At 37.1% G+C, this 18,168-nt stretch overlaps 1 protein-coding gene across 1 annotated transcript in view; it reads right to left on the bottom strand.

The window, feature by feature from the left end:
- Positions 1–18,168, bottom strand: part of LOC135221239 (uncharacterized) — a 217,346-nt gene that overhangs the window by 108,237 nt on the left and 90,941 nt on the right. The window lies entirely within an intron of this gene.

Raw genomic sequence — 18,168 nt, forward strand, 5'->3', positions numbered from 1 at the left:
ACTGGAAATCCGGTAGAATTAATAAAACAATTTGTGTGATTCAGGGACTATTGGCATCTGTACCTGGTCACGGAGTATATAGGTAGCACCCACAATGTTCTGGACATCCCCTGACCTATCAATTACTCTTCCAACCCAGTTTAGACTGTTAGATGGGTGGTTTGAGGTGAGCCTTTATATGTTAAAACCTCAGGTTTGTTAGTTATGAAAAATACAAATTGATTAAAAATTTGTCATTTGTTCATATACGAAAAAAACCTTCAGTCTTAACATTAAGAGAGACTTACTTATTGGTGGGAGGTAAGTCTCTTTAACTGACAGGGAGTTTGCCATCTATCAGCCATTTCCGAACAACCATATTCTAAGACAATGGACTACAACCTCAGAACCAAAGATGTATGAGAATCTATAGGTTTCCCTCTCTGGGTGTTTAATACAATACCATACCTTATTGCATTTACGGAAGATGGAGAACTATCTGTTCTCATAAAAAACTCAAGTCCTTGTATGTGGATTTATTATCACCCCACTTTCTCCCTGCTACCGAGAGGCGTGTGTTGCTACTGAAAAGCATCCTATGCTATTGATTACTTTAACAGCATGATTACCTTAACAGTATGGCTGTCTCACTCGCCTGTATCTAGTCCATTCCAGCTTATGATGGTATACTCCCTCTTACTGCCCGTAGGTCAAGAAGTAGATAGAAAATGTAATGTAGGAAAGAAGAGACCAGTCATCTCACTCGTTCTACTTTCATACCTTCATCTTAAACTGACCCACCAGGGGTACTGGAAGATCCCAAGGATCTACGGGCAACATCTTTTAAACAAAAGAAAGTGGAAATTTGGCAAGCTTTCAAAATCCTCTCCACAGACAGTTTTCTTGAACGCAAAAGAAGCGCTCAGGCCCCTGATGTCATGAGCTCTAGTTCTTCCAAGGTTATTTGACACTCCAGCTTCTGTCAAATATGCATTCTTGATCGTTTCCTTCAACCAAACAATTTTGTATTCTTGGACACTTCTTTCTTGGTCCATCCTGTACTCACAAAAAGCCTTCGGCATCCCGGTGTGGGATGTCGAGTTCTTTTTAAGTAAGCTCGTAGTACCCTGACAGGACATAAAATTCCTTCAGGGTCATCATCCAGAAATTCTCCCGAAGAATGTATCGAAAAGGAGGCAAATCTGTCATCTACTACTGATGGGGTTTGAGTTTTGGCTCCGAATTCTGGAATAAATTCGAAGACCATAGGCTTCCAACCTCAGGAATACTTCACCACATATGACAGACCATGTAGCTCCCCTACTGTTTTGGTCGAGGCCAGAACCAACAAGAAGACTGCTTTCAGGGTGAAGCTTCTGTATGTGGACTGTTGCAATGGTTCATATGGGGGTTTTGTCAGGCTACTCAGTACCATGGTTAAATCCCAATCAGGAGCTTTTAGTTCCTTCTTGGAACAGGACTGCTAAAACTCTTCATTAACATAGACATTTCCCGTGAAGAGGAAATGTCCATGCCTTTCATTCACAGAACTTCCCTAAAATCATCAGTTCCTCCATGTGAGCACCCCAACCTTTGAGTGACGCATCCGAGAACAACAGGAAATCCAGTGAGGGTTGCTGAGGGGGAACTTCCACTATCAGATTGCTGTCCTGCAACCACCACAGTAGATCTCTTCTCACCTCTGTTGACAAAGGACTTTGCTCGTATGGGTGATCTACAGTTGGTGACCAACACTCGTTCATCCTTCATTGTAAAAACCGAAGATGTAGTCTCCTGTGTGGCATTAACTTCCCCAAGGTACTTAGGATTCTTAGTACTACTTGCCACTGCCTTGCTGCTTGTGTTGGTTTTCCTAGGAAAGCATTCACCACTTGTTTGCAATTCTCTACCCTCTGGTCTGAAGGGAAAGCTTTGGCCTTTACTGTGTCTATAATCATACCTAGATACACCAGCCTCTGACTGGGGTCTAAACTTGACTTCTGACTTATCACAATGCCTAAGCTGTAACAAAACTGGAGGAGGATACCCCTGTCCCAAGGTAATTTTTCTCGGGACTTTGCTATCACCACCCAGTTATCCAGGTGTCTTATTAACCTGATCCCCTGAGCATGCAGCCATGTCGACACAAGAGTGAATACTCTTGTAAATACTTGAGATGTTGTCAATCCGAAGCACAGGACTATGAATTGGAAAACCTTCTCTGCAAGACAGAAGCGGAGAAGTTTCCTGAACGACTGATGGATTGGGATCTGGAAGTATGCATCCTTCAAGTCTATTGTTAGCATAAAATCCTTGACCCAGATCGTCACTAGAACTGACCTTGGGGTCTCCATTTTGAATCTCGTCTTCCTTATAAACAGATTCAATGTCGACAGATCTATAACTGTCCTCCAATCTCCATAGGCCTTGGGGACAAGGAAAATACAGCTGTAAAATCCACTTGAATGGAGTGTTACTTGCTTTACAGCTCCCTTCTCCATCATCTTCACTTGCAGGATAAGGAAATTCTGGGATTCCTGAATGTAAGAGAGGTGTGGTAATGGTTGTTCTGTCAGGGGTGGAGTAAAGTTGATTGGGATCAGATACCCAACTCTGAGTACATCAACTACCCACTGTTCCGCTCCGAATATCTGGCACACCCTCCAACTGTCACTCTAAGATATCCCCATTCCAAATTGCTAAAGGGAATCCACATCTATAGTACAGCTTAATCTAGCCAATGTTGCATCTCTCCTCATCAACAGGATATTAGCCCATACACTGGCACTCAAATTTGTCAAGTATGAAATTGCTTTCGAACCAGATTGAAGCAATCTGATCAACATTGTCCCACCAAGAAGCCGTCTCAAAGATAGAAGAAACCGTTGCCTCCAATGTAGCAGCTTCCTAACAAGTCAGTGATTGACATTCCATCTTCACCTGATCCAAGGTTAATCCAGGTTTTAATCTCACCACATCTGGGTTGATTTGTCTCACTAATAATGGAACAACAGGTGTCGCATAATATTTTCTATGTCTCCGTAATGGAGGGGGAAGGAACTTGAACGATCTATTTGATCTTAAAGAATTATCCCTCCCAGAAATCTGTGCATTAACTTGATGTAACACAGATTCTGCAAGATTGAGCATGGTAATTCATACGACACCTTAGTATCCTTTTTCAGTCCCAATAGCGCCTCAATTCCTGTAGGAGCTATACTGGAAGGGGTTTCAGACCTCCTTGAGAGGTTATTGAATTGACGAATCAAGTCAATCACCTCCGCATATGAAGCCAGAAACTCCTGATTCTCCCCTTCCTCTGTTTCCAACAGATTCTGTTCGACCGCAGACGAAGTTAGTTCATTCCTATCAGCTGACAAAAGTCCTTGTAATTCATGGCTGTCCAACCCTGCGACCGCGGCATCTTTGATCTCTGACGGCCATTGTTGGCTCAATCTTGAATAGCAACCAAGAGAATGCGAACGTCTACATCTTTCCATGCTCGTCAATCTAGAGTAAGAACTCCATCTATTTCTCCAGAATGATGGCTCCCATGAAGTAGAATGAACTTCCTCTCTGTTTGTGCTATTAACCTCAACGGTCATTGGACTATCATTTCTCACAGCTGTTGGGAAAGTTGACTTGGATCTTCTGGTATCGAGGCGAGCCACCCCTTCCATTGGTGTATCAGGAGGGGTTACCAACTCTTTATTATTTGACCTCCTAATGTGAGCCTTATCATCCTTCCTTCTTCTTTTGAAAGGTCTTACAGGAGAAACAGTTACAGGCGGCCCTCGGTTAGCTGCAGGGGTTCCGTTCCTGGCTGCCAACGTTAAGCGATTTTCAACTCTATGCAATTTTAAAGCCTATGGCTGCCGCACACCTTTCAGAATACTAGACTAGTTAACAGTGCCCTAGACCACTCAAACGGCGCCGTAATCCCACAATGGCGCAATAAGTAAAATTATATTTATGCAGTATAGTACTATAGAATTTACTGTACAGTAGTACTGTGCAGTACATTATAGTATTATAAATACTGTAACTGTAAAGTGAAAAAAGCCTAGCTTTAATCCTTTGGGTGTCTAGAGTATGTAAAGATATAATGTTATATACAGTGTACAGGTAGCTGTAGTGTTCAAGTTATGATAATTCGTCTTACGATAATCCGATTTTATGAGAGACCAACTTTATCCCATCTTCTGGTTACATAAGTTCAAAAATAGCAAAAGAGAATGATGAAAGTATGGTTTTAACGTTATACGTACTCGTTGCACAGACATGTACAGCCATGAACAACCGAACGAGAAACAACTTTTTTTTCTAGGTACAACCGAATTGGATAACTACATCTGTTTGATTTGGATAACTACATCTGTTTGATTTGTATTTCAATCATCGTAATATAGTATATACTATTACCGTAGTTGTTATAAATGATGTTATGTAGAATAGGACCGAGATATCTTAATGTAATAACTTTATTCGCTATAGATCAAAGATCAATCGGGAAATATACTACTGTTAAATTTAAACCTAGTTACAGCTGAAGCTGAGAAAACTGTTCAAGCTGCTAATGACCATTATCATGCATCGGCAACGAGGATAAAACTCCAGTAAACGTATGCCATCAAAGATATCCGTAGATAAAATTGAGATAAAATCATTTTAATCAAAACTACTGTGGTTAAGAGAACACAATTTATTGTTGGTTTCACGTCGATAAAAGATAAATAACGTAAAGTTCGTATTACGATGATATAAAGGAGAATTTTGAACGGAATTACGTATTGTTTTACTCGATAAACATGCCGCCAACATAATCTGTTAATGAAAAAAAAAATTAGTTCACAATCACAAGACATATTCAAGTCATACATATTTCCACCTAAAAACATGTCATATAAAGAAAATAACCTTGTTTCATATAAGTCAAGTATCTAGATATTCGTTTATGCTAACTAGAAGCAAGAAAATGCCTTCAAAATTGATTTAAATATGGCGAAACAAACTCGTATTTGCCATCAACTGATTTCCAAACCAAAACATTGGATGCTCCACGGAATACTGGCTTAGATTTACCATAGTATTTTATAATACAATAATATGAGAATACATACAATATTATTGAATACAGTGAAGTAACGTATAACTTTTTTTTAAATTTATGGAAAAGATGCATATTTACTTTTTCTTCTGTGCTTATCTTAATTTTCGTCACTATGCCATCAACGTAACAGCGGCATCTTGAGCTCGTACGGTCATACCTCAATTTTTTGCTCAAGTGACAAAGCAAAAAATTGACTGAGTTGCACAGTTATATTTTGAACTTCTATCCCGTTGAAACACAAACAAATTGCAGCGTTGCAAATTGAATTCATATGCGAGTTTTGTCATTTAATATCAATTTATGCAACAATTGTAAATATAATGTTATAGAAACATGATTCAAGGACATGAATTAAAATTTTAATATTCGGGCACGACTGAACAACCTATTGTCTTCATCATGTGAAGGGCTGTTACAAAGACTTCAAATGGCCATGCGTACTGCCACTGTATCATACTTATGTACAAAAATAACAGAAATACCCTGTAATACATTTTTCATACACATTTTAAACATAAATGCATGAAAACTTATAACAAAAAGCTGAAGTTTCATTATAACAAAAAGCTGAAGTTTCATTAACAAAATGAGTTATAATTAGCTCCCAAATTAATAAAATATAACCATGTGAAGTCTTAGTAAATGCATTTTTCGGAAAAGCGGCGGACAAGAACGAACATGAAAAAACATCCTCTGATAGTGTGGAGGCCAGTTACCAAAACTGACTTAATTTGTATCATATTTATGTACAAAAATAAAAATACCCTATAAGTAATATATTTTCATACACATTTTAAACATAAAACCATGAACATTTATAAAATCGACATGTCAATCGCTAAATTTGCACTTTTTTTACTCACAAGAACGAACATGAAAAAAACATCCTCTTTGATAAAGTGAAGGGCAGTTTCAAAAGCTTCCTTTGTATCATATTTCTGTGGAGAAATAACAACACCCTATACATAATACATTTTCATACACATTTTAAACATAAAAGCATGAACATTTATAATTTGACGCATCCATAGCTAAATTTGCACTTATGTAACTCGATATTTTCGGCATAGAACAGTGTCAGAGGCATATATTTTACCCTAATACCAATGTAATAACTCTCAATAATATCTTTTAATATCATTTGCTAAACCTTTATGGCCTGAATGGTATTTCTACAAATGTATGTAATCGTTAGACATAACGGCACTGGCGGCACTGTTAACCAAAAATTGTGCCGTAAAAATACCTTAAAATACCTTATTTTCTTAATGAATATGTTTGCTGACAGCTGTAAAACCGATTCGCCGGTAAGCGATTGCGCCGTTAACTGCGGGCTGCCTGTATGTGTTCTCCGTTCTTTGCAGATTGATGTCCACTCACTGCTGATTTCCTCAACAGCAGTGGTGTATCCACAAATGGCTTTCCCATCATCGTTGGCATCGTCATCCCAGCCCATTCCATTCCAGTGTCCATCGAATCTTTCAGCCATGCCAACATATCTAAATGACAGCCGTCATTGTCGATACCTTTATTAGCCACTGCCTTCTTCACTTTGTTTTTGACAGTCCTGGCTCGAAGATGAATAAGAGTTTAATCTTCTCCTCTTGGTACAAGGATCAGACAAGAAGTCCTTTATCCTCCAATGCTTGACTGGTGCACGCAGTGACGTCATTGAGACTTGCGATGACATCAAACTAGAAGACGAAGACGACGACGATTCACATCTTTTCCTTTTATCTTTCTTATCTATCTTCTCTTCTAAAGCTTGCAACTTCATAACTGCATGCTACCGCATCTGAAAGCGTATTTGCATCCAGAGGCAATGAAGATGTAAGAGTGGCAGTAGGCTTTGACATCATGATGGCTGCCATGTCAGTTTGTGACCTCACTGATGGTGTGAGTTGTGACACCTAACTTGATGGGAGACGCTGGTATCCCTGTGTGTGCCACAAAACTGCTTCTAAATTCTGAGTCAATGGAAACATTGGCGCTGTTGCCATTGCCAAAGAGTTGGTCACCATAAACTGCAGATGAGGGACACTCATAGTTGGAGGTCCCAGAGGGAAGCATGACATCATATAGTGGGATAACAACCCCTGATAGACCTAACTCCGACCACATTCCTTCTATCCTCTGCACATCAGGGGCTGAAACATGGGACAAAGATGGAGATGCTCCCCTCCTTCCTGCCAGGAATGAAGGAGCATAATTATGTACAAAACCTCCCAACACCCCTCCCGGTGTTTCCAATATCGAATCATTAGAAGAAACTGAAGGGGTATGGGAAACATCAAAACCAAGTGAAAAAACATACAGAAAAGTCTGATGTACAGTGTTCCCCCTGTATTCGCGTTCTCCGGATTCGCAGATTTCTCTCTGGACCATATCTACCCATTATTTGCAGCGGATTTGCCTATTCACAGGATTTTCCCGCAAAAATCATCACCAATTAGTGTATTTTGATGTTATTTTTATGACTAAATGCATTTTTATGGTACAAAAATGATTTACTAATTTTCAAATATTAATACTGATTCATACTGTATTAGTAAGTTTAATAAGATTAAATGATATCACAGTAAAAATAATAATTTTCTCTCTCTCTCTCTCTCTCTCTCTCTCTCTCTCTCTTCTACAGAGATGTAAGGTTTTTTTGTATGATAAATAATTGATTTCATATTTTCAAATATTTATATTAATGTATACAGCAATAACATCAATTCATTAAAGAAAATACTAAAGTGAATTAGTAAGCTTTTACTTTATAAATTTGAAAAATTATGTAAGAATGAAGGAAATCCCAGTCTTTCTCTCAAACTCCAGGTACTAAAACTGTCAAACATATCAAGTAATGGGATGGAGGGGGAGGAGCTGTTGTGTTATTGCCAAGAAGTGTTCATGTAATTTCTCTCTCTCTCTCTCTCTCTCTCTCTCTCTCTCTCTCTCTCTCTCTCTCTCTCTCTCTCTCTCTCTCTCTCTCATTTACTGAGACTCCAGAATTTTTATAGTACATGTACTATTTGGTTTTAATACTTTAAAATAATAATAATAATAATAATAATAATAATAATAATAATAATAATAATAATAATAATAATAATACAACATACAAAAGGGCAAAGTAACAAAGACGGAAGGGATAAAGCTACCTGATGGGAGCAACATCAAACAGGATACAAATACCTGGGAATAATGGAAGGAGGGGATATAAAACACCAAGAGATGGACACGATCAGGAAAGAATATATGCAGAGACTCAAGGCGATACTCAAGTCAAAACTCAACGCCAGAAATATGATAAAAGCCATAAACACATGGGCAGTGCCAGTAATCAGATACAGAATAGTGAAATGGGCGAAGGCAGAACTCCGCAACATAGACCAGAAAATGAGAAAACATATGACAATACACAAAGCACTACACCCAAGAGCAAATATGGACAGACTATACATAACACGAAAGGAAGAAGGGAGAGGACTACTAAGCATAGAGGACTACGTCAACATCAAGAACAGAGCACTGGGGCAATATCTGAAAACCAGTGAAGACGAGTGGCTCAAGAGTGCATGGGAAGAAGGACTGATAAAAGTAGACGAAGACCCACAAATATACAGACACAGGAGAATGACAAACAGAACAGAGGAAGGGCACAACAAACCAATGCACAGACAATACATGAGACAGACTAAAGAACTGGCCAGCGATGACACATGACAATGGTTACAAAGGGGAGAGCTCAAGAAGGAAACTGAAGGAATGATAACAGCGGCACAAGATCAGGCCCTAAGAACCAGATATATCCAAAGAACGATAGATGGAAATAACGTCTCTCCCATATGCAGGAAGTGCAATACGAAAAATGAGACCATAAACCACATAGCAAGCGAATGTCCGGCACTTGCACAGAACCAGTACAAAAAGAGGCATGATTCAGTGGCAAAAGCCCTCCACTGGAGCCTGTGCAAGAAACACCAGCTACCTTGCAGTAATAAGTGGTACAAGCACCAACCTGAAGGAGTGATAGAAAACGATCAGGCAAAGTTCCTTTGGGACTATGGTATCAGAACAGATAGGGTGATACGTGCAAATAGACCAAACGTGACGTTGATTGACAAAGTCAAGAAGAAAGTATCACTCATTGATGTCGCAATACCATGGGACACCAGAGTTGAAGAGAAAGAAAGGGAAAAAATGGATAAGTATCAAGACCTGAAAATAGAAATAAGAAGGATATGGGATATGCCAGTAGAAATTGTACCCATATTCATGGGAACACTAGGCACGATCCCAAGATCCCTGAAAAGGAATCTGGAAAAAACTAGAGGCCGAAGTAGCTCCAAGATTCATGCAGAAGAGTGTGATCCTAGAAAGGGCGCACATAGTAAGATGAGTGATGGACTCCTAAGGAGGCAGGATGCAACCCGGAACCCCACACTATAAATACCACCCAGTCAAATTGGAGGACTGTGATAAAAAAAAAAAAAAAAAATTATAATAATAATATAACTGTAATTACAAAATTCATATGATGTGATAGTATTTTAAAGAAATACAATAATATATCCATTTCACTCTTAATTAAGGATAACTCTCTCTCTCTCTCTCTCTCTCTCCCACCCTTTTGCCACACAGGATATGTATGTCATAGTGGTAACTCCCTTCCTCTGTTTCGCTGGAAGCGATATAAGTATTTTCTGAGAGAACAGAGAGATAACCACACACTCTCTCTCTCTCCCTATACTGAGATGAAAGAATTTTTATGGTACTATATTATGTAAAATGTTTATTGATATTTTTTGTTGTTTATAATAATAATAATAATAATAATAATAATAATAATAATAATAATAATAAAACTGTAATTACAAAATTCGTATGTGGTAGTATTTTAAAGAGATATAAATTACCTTTTCATTCCACTTACATAAGGATAACTTCTCTCTCTTACTGTGATAAGAGAATTTTTATGGTAGATGCATGTGTTTATTAATATTTTCAAATAATAATAGTAACAATAATAATATAACTAACTTCAAATGAAAATTCTTCCCTTCGTCTTTTTCTGTATTAATTTTCATACCTTCTCGTAACTCCAGTGCCGCTTGGAGCTGGGAAGCTGTCAAATTTGTCAAGTAACAGTGCCATACAATGGTCATCGAATTTAATGGTTTTTATGCAATCTCTCTCTCTCTCTCTCTCTCTCTCTCTCTTCCTGAGGAGATCCTTTTTATGGTACAATGGTACATGCATGCAAGGACAACAACTCTCTCTCTCTCTCTCTCTCCTCTCTCTCTCTCTCTCTCTCTCTCTCTCCTCTCTCTCTCTCTCTCTCTCTCTCTCTCTCTCTCTCTCTGTTATTGGCTGTTTATATATTTCTAATGGCAAAATGTTTAAGATGACTTTGGAATGATATTAATAATACCAATTCAATGGTATCTTTGATGTAGGATGATACTTTAAGTATACATTTGGTATTTGAACTTTCAAGATATGCAGATATAAGCATTTTTAGAGGGGAGTTCTATTTACGGGTTTGCGCTATTTGCAGGGGTCCCTGGTACACATCCCCTGCGAATACGGAGGGAACACAGTACAGCTGATACAAAAGAAGCTGAAGATGCTTGGTCATCCAAAGATGGTCGGCATCTCCTTTCTTTTGTACTGACATTTTCCATAAAACTTCTTCCATTGTTCCACTGACCAACTGTGACAAACTGAACAAGGATTGGTAATAGTACATACATTCTTTCTGCACCTACTACACGTTGGGTGAGGATCCGTAGACACCGATGTTAAGAATCTCGAACAAGGAAAACCACTCACTCCAGGGCATTTCCTTTGTCTTTTGCGAGATCCCAAAGGAAGTTCCATTGGTTAAGCAAAATTCTTCATGATCTCATGACTTACACAAACCTAGCAGATCACTCACACACTGAGATCACCCAGAGAAAGGTAACAAGGAAAGAAATATAGAAAATAAAAAAAATGGGGAAAACTAAACTGGCTTTAAAGGGATAGAGAGTAATCACATCCTCTCTTAAAGGCGGTTGGAAAGTAACTGATAGGTCACGGGATGCCCAGGGCATTGTGGGAGCTACCAATACCCCATGACCAGGTACAGACACCAATAACACAAGTTTTTTTTTATTAATTCTACTGGATTTCCAGTTGACACTAGTATATATCCTAATGTTAAGACCAAAGGTTTGTTTCATATGAGAACAAATTCAGCCGTCTGGGATGAAATACAATGATATATGATCAGATTCATGGCACTCCAGGAACAAAAGAAAACTCTACCTGTTCAAGCAACAAACCATGCAAGCCACAGAGGTTTGTACATACGCCCAGTACATTATCGTATGTGCAAAATGACATGCGCTATGTAGGCCACAGAAAACATGAGTCTGAATGATAAAAGAGACGTACTTAAGATTAACAGTTGTAGTCTTAAACTTAATTTTGCAACATGACTTTGACATGATATTAGGGTGTTCTGGGATTCCATTCTGAAGGAATATTTTTGCTTCAACTGTCAAGTTTGGAACTGAACTGTTAAAATACGCAGTTAGAAGCGTTTTAGGTGTGTCCATAGCCTACTTGAGAGTAAAAGTAGTAGGAAATTACTGTAATGTAAGATAAGATGGGGTGTTTTGGGATGATGACTTGAGGTGTATTTTTTTAAAATTTATATTAGATTGTTTTATTATGATAATTAAGGTATATTTTTGTTTGAACTATCAAATTTAACAGTGAAATGTTAAAACAGAAGGTTACAAGCATTTTAGTTTAAGGGGAACGTACAAGGTATTTGGCAGTTATAAGCATTTATTAAAAGGGGATTTTTGCATTTCTGCAGTAGGTTCTAGAAAATATCCCCCCGTAAAAATAGGGGAGCACTGTAATCTACTAATACAATGAATATACAATTAACTTCCTTGCTATTATTGTGTTTTCTTGACAATAAGTCTTCATATTTTCAAAGCAGGGTAGTTGTTACCAAATGTTTTACAAGTGCATGTACCCATACAGTTGCTCTTACAAAGTGGGGGTGGGCTTCTTGAAGGTTCACCAAGATCATGAAGTCCCTTTCTTTTATGGATGCCAGGATTAGATGAACTGTCTCCATTAACCCTTTAACTCTGATTGGACATATTAAACGTCGATATAAATTGTCTGTTGGGTGCCAATTGGACGTATGATACGTCGATATAAAAAAGTTTTTTTTTAAATTCGTGGAAAAATAGTTATAGGCCTACTAGGCGAAAACTTTTGAATCACGCGCCTTGGGGGATGCTGGGAGCTCACGGATCAAGGCGTTGTTTTGTTTACAATCGTTACCCAGGCGCGCAAGCGCGAATTTCTTTCTTCTCGCATTAAAAAGCATCAGCGACACATCTCAGAAATTATTGTCACATTGACATAATTTTTGCACCATTTTATATAAGCCGTTACACGGAGTATTATATATAAAAATGTGTGCAATTTCATGTAGAATATAACAAAAAACCACTCATGGTTGTAGCTTTTAACAGTTTCGAAATATTTCCATATAAATAACGATAAGTGCCAAAATTTCAACCTTTGGTCAATTTTGACTCTACTGAAATGGTCGAAAAACAGAATAGTAAGCTAAAACTCTTATATTCTAGTAATATTCAATCAATTACTTTCATTTTGCAACAAATTGGAAGTCTCTAGCACAATATTTCGATTTATGGTGAATTTATGAAAAAAAAAAAAAAACATTTTCCTTACGTCCGCGCAGTAACTATTCCGAAAAAAAAAATCAGAAATTTTTTTGTCCAATTGTCGTAATGTTTGCACCATTTTAAATTAGCAGTTACATTAAGTTTTATATATGAAAATGTGCCCAATTTCATGTAAAATACAACAAAAAAACAACCCATGGTTGTAGCTTTTATCAGTTTTGAAATATTTTCATATAAATAACGATAAATAGAAAAATTTCAACCTTTGGTCAACTTTGACTCGACCGAAATGGTAAAAAAACGCAATTGTAAACTAAAACTATTTCATTCTAGTAATATTCAATCATTTACCTTATTTTGCAACAAATTGGAAGTCTCTAACACAATATTTAGATTTATGGTGAATTTATGAAAAAAAACTTTTTCCTTACGTCCACGCGGAAACTCTTCCGAAAAAATCATAAATTTTTTGTCCGATTGTCGTAATGTTTGCACCATTTTAAATTATCCGTTACATAAAGTTTTATATATGAAAATGTGTGCAATTTCATGTAGAATACAACAAAAAACAACCTATGGTTGTAGCTTTTATCAGTTTTGAAATATTTTTATATAAATAACGATAAATAGAAAAAATTTGTCCTTCAGTCAACTTTAACTTGACCTAAATGGTCGAAAACTGCAATTGTAAGCTACAACACTTACAGTCTAGTAATATTCAATCAATTACCTTCATTTTGCAACAAATGGGAAGTCTCTAGCACAATATTTTGATTTATGGTGAATTCATGCATCATTTTGTGATAAAATTTTCTCTGTGTTGCCTTGATCGTTTTACAATGTGTTACATACCAAAACGATCGCAATTTAGTGTGCAATACAACCAAATAAAATTAATTTGTTAGCTTTAACCGTTTTGCTCACAGTGCGATTTGTATACAATTATATATGAAATTTTTTTTCGCTCTGTCATATATCCCAATATTTATATATGATAATGATAATTTTTTTCATTTCTGATGGTTGCATACTAAACTTCAGGCAATGACAAAAAAAGGAGCCAAAAATGAATTCTTAATCTTGAAAACTAAGCGTGCTGTGATATTTTTAAAAAACATTTTTTCCGCTTTGGCGCTCACTCGAGAACGCCGCCAGCATACAGGAGACTATTTTTAAAATACCGCTTCAGCGTTTAAGTGTTAAGGGGGCCGGCCAGCTAATGCCATTCTTTAAGGACAGGACTCTGATAAAGATACCACTTAATAAGGTGACTTGGGACATCTCCAAACAGCATATGATTTTTGCCTCTGACCTTCGGTTTTGTGATGCCAGGGCGATTTATCCCGAAAATAACCATTTTTCAAATTCTATCTCCTCCCTTGATATTTCATATTACGACCTGGGATTACTACCATATATAGACCTGATATAGAACTCCAATCGAATGAGGAGTTTTTTTTCTAAAAGTCATTTTTTTATTACATATGAATCTTTCATTATGGTAAAAAAATAAACCCTATAAATCAGGAAAACAAAATTTATCAAAAAAAGACGAAGCGAAAATTGGAAAAAAAGGGCTTGATTTGATTGTTCTATAATGTCTTTCTGAGTTATATACCAAATTCCAATGTTATAGCTTTAAAACTAAGTGAGAAGATAGATTTTGAAGGTCAATAACTATGGTTTTGAGATACGGACGTTCAAAGTTTTCCTTCGTATTTTTATAACAACAATGTTTTGAGATACGGGCATTCAAAGTTTTCCTTCGTATTTTTATAACAACAATGTTAATAAATAATGATTATTATGAATGTATATTTCTTTTTTGTGTATTAATAAACCAAAACTATTTTATTTATCATAATTTAATCATAAATGATGATCCCTTTGCTCATATATCATAGCTTGGGGCACTGCGTCAGGCAAGACGGGGCACTCCTTCCTACACAACTCTCTCTCTCTCCTTCACTAACTCAGCTTATTACTGCAAATTTTCTTCTTCTGAATGTTAGCAAGATGTTTTCCCAGTATTTTCCGTTTTGGCATGATGAAATTCTTGCCGAAACAAAGATAAACAAACGTAAATGCAAGAGAATGTCAAGAGGTGAAATTCGAAGTTGTACTCTGTTTTTACAAAGACAATGTTAATAAATAATGATTATTATGAATTTCATATTCCTTTTTGGGTATCAATAAACCAAAACTATGTTATTTATCATAAATTAAGATCCCTTTGCTCAAATATCATAGCCTGGGGGACAGTGTGACGTGTGCTTCAGGCAAGGCGGGGGCGTTTACTTACTATGCAACCCCCCCTCTCTCTCTTCACTAACTACGCTAATATCGCGTATATTATGATATTCTGTAATCATATTAGAGCGAATTTTGTTCATCTTTATGTTAGCAAGATGTTTTCCTTGTCTTTCCCTCATTGGCATGATGAAATTCTTGCAGAAACATAGATAAACATATGTAAAAGAAAGCGAATGTCAGAGGTGAAACTCGAATGTGTGGACTACTTGATGTCTGTGCTCGCACTGAATCATGGTTGAACTTGATACTCCCTTCTGCGACTCACGGAATCTATACAGATGCCATTTCTCACAATTTTTGACAATATCAAAATTTACGATAACAGAAGAAATATTGCATTTTCTTGTACAGATCAATGTTTTAGGCTTATTGAATTATGTTTACTAATTACCCTGTAACTACGAAAGTAAGAGGAATTTCGACGAAATATTTCGTATATGTATTCTCAATTGCCATATGAAGCTCCATGAATTTTTTCATGACTTTGCATTTTTCGCCCTATACTACGATATAGTATAAGGGTTCCGGCTAGCCCCCTTAAGAAGGGCATCTGTTCCAGGTGCTCATTCAGAGCCAAAAGGTCTATCACTGCATGCCACCCTCCCCACCTTGAAGCTTTCTCCACCAGGAAGAGACAACTGTAAAATCTGGGGGAGCTGTCAAACACAAACTCCACTGTCCCATACTGTAGCATTGCTTCGACCTGCTGCAGGGCTCTCTTATTTGGGAAGTATGGTTTGTAGGACATGAATGGGATGGATTGGAGAGCCAGGGGGCCCCTTGTGGGGCTGATGGGCAGACTGTACACCTGCTTTAGGACTACGACTTTCAACTCCTCTGCCCCATATTGCTGCCTCGCAGTCCCATTTTACTGGCCAGGCAACCACATACTTGTAGCAGCTCAAGGGGAGATTCTTCTCACCTTGAGCCTCCCCTCTTTTTTAGTCAGTTTCTCTGTCTGTGAGTTGGCTAAGTTGAGTGAAAGGATTGAGGAGGCACATCTATCCCCCTATAATGGGACCATCACCACAGCTATCCTGCCTAAAAAGAACTCATAGCAAAGTGTTGGAGGAAGTTGAATGCCAATATCAGTGAGAAAATGCGGACAATAAGCACTACCAAGCACTACTGTTAGTAAATTTATGGCCAGCAGAGGCTCGTTTGGGAAAAAAAAAACGAATGGACATACATAAAGTGCCTACTTCAGGTATTAAGGACATGCTTGCAAAGTGGAATGATGTAAAATATTTTGTGGAGAATTATCATCCCAACAAAGAAGTTGTAATTCACGTCTTCAACATGTTTAATGACAAGGTTGTGCTTAACTTTAGGCAAATTTTAAATAAACACCAGAAACAAATGTCTCAGGACAGTTTTGTTGTGTGACAGGGTCCAGTAACTCTCAAGCTGGTCCTAGTGCCAGTAATAAAACGAAGAGAAGAAGTAACTTCAGATAGCGCCAGTAAAAAATGAAGAGAAGTAACCCCAGATAGGTCCTTGATACCTGAAGTTTTCTGGAGGGAGATTCTCCTTCCAAACAATAACCTCTCCTCCTCCCTCTCCCCTCCTCTCCGTCATCCATATGCTAACAGGTGTTTTCCATAAAGGTAAGAGTGATGTTAAATGTCCATTTATTCATTTCATTAGTCATTTATATTTATTTCTCATTGTTTTCTGTATGTAAAACTGTTTATTCCTTATAAAATGTATTTTTTGTTAATATTTAGGGGTCTTTAACACATTTATTGTATTTACACTATTCCTTATGGGAATTATTGTTTCGGTTTTTGTACATTATGGTTTTCGTGGGAGGTTCTGTAACGGATTATGTATGAAAACTGAGGTTCCACTGTATATATGAAAAACATGATATAGAATCCCTTCTTTGATAACTTACAAAAGGAATGTAACTCTGAATTAAGTTCCATTTGGCAACTAAAGACAGTGATGATATCAATAAAATGTGATAGCTGATTATTTTAAGACTAAACAAAACCAGAATGCAAAGAGAGAGAGAGAGAGAGAGAGAGAGAGAGAGAGAGAGGAGAGAGAGAGAGAGACGAGAGAGAGAGAGAGGAGAGAGGAGAGAGAGAGAGAGAACTATTGCCTAGGTTAGGTTGTTACACTGATGGATATCCACTTGTAAAATTCAAATAATAGTTGTATTGAGAATATGCAATGATAATTTTAATAAATCTTGTTTTGCTGGATACAATAATACATGCAATATGATTAGACAGTAAAACAAATTTTATTAAAATTATCACTACATATTCTCAATGCAACTATTATTTGAATTTTGCATGTGGAGATTCTCTCTCTCTCTCTCTCTCTCTCTCTCTCTCTCTCTCTCTCTCTCTCTCTCTCTCCTCTCTAGAATTCTGAATGAAGCGATTGTAAACCTGTATTGACACATAAACAACCAAATTGAGAAACAGCTGATTGCTGACGTCATTTACCATAACTTACAAGCATTTATTAAGAGCTCCGTTAAAATTGTTCAGTTGTTAAACCTTGTTCATCCCTCATGCAACAGAGACCTCAAGAAAGAATACTAGTAAATTAAAGCTGCAGGTTATGGCTAAGGCTGAATAAAATGAATAAGGGCCAGGCAAAAGTGATGTTCAGAACTAGAGAAATCACACCAAATGCTTATACAACGTAGTAATGCGTGCGTGTTTTCATCCAAACTTCGTTAATTTATGAGAAAAGGTATCTCTGAATTGTATCTTTTCTAACAACTAATTGCAATGAAAATATCAATAATACGTACTCAATCAGCCAAGATTTTGAAAATACAACAATGTTTATATTCTGTATTACAGTAAGAATATGATGATAGTGATAGAAATACTGTAATTGGACACAACATACAATACATATCAATATATGTGAATTGTTTAATTTTTGCAAATAATCACTTTTCTCCAAAATAAATGTTGGTTTTGTTAATTTGAAATCGTCTTATACTACATATACAGACAGTCCCCGGGTTACAACAGGTTCGGCTTACGACGTTCCGAGGTTAAGGCGCTTTTCAATTATATTCATCAG

The sequence above is a fragment of the Macrobrachium nipponense genome, chromosome 2 (genome assembly GCF_015104395.2).
Source record: "Macrobrachium nipponense isolate FS-2020 chromosome 2, ASM1510439v2, whole genome shotgun sequence".
Taxonomy (NCBI): domain Eukaryota; kingdom Metazoa; phylum Arthropoda; class Malacostraca; order Decapoda; family Palaemonidae; genus Macrobrachium; species Macrobrachium nipponense.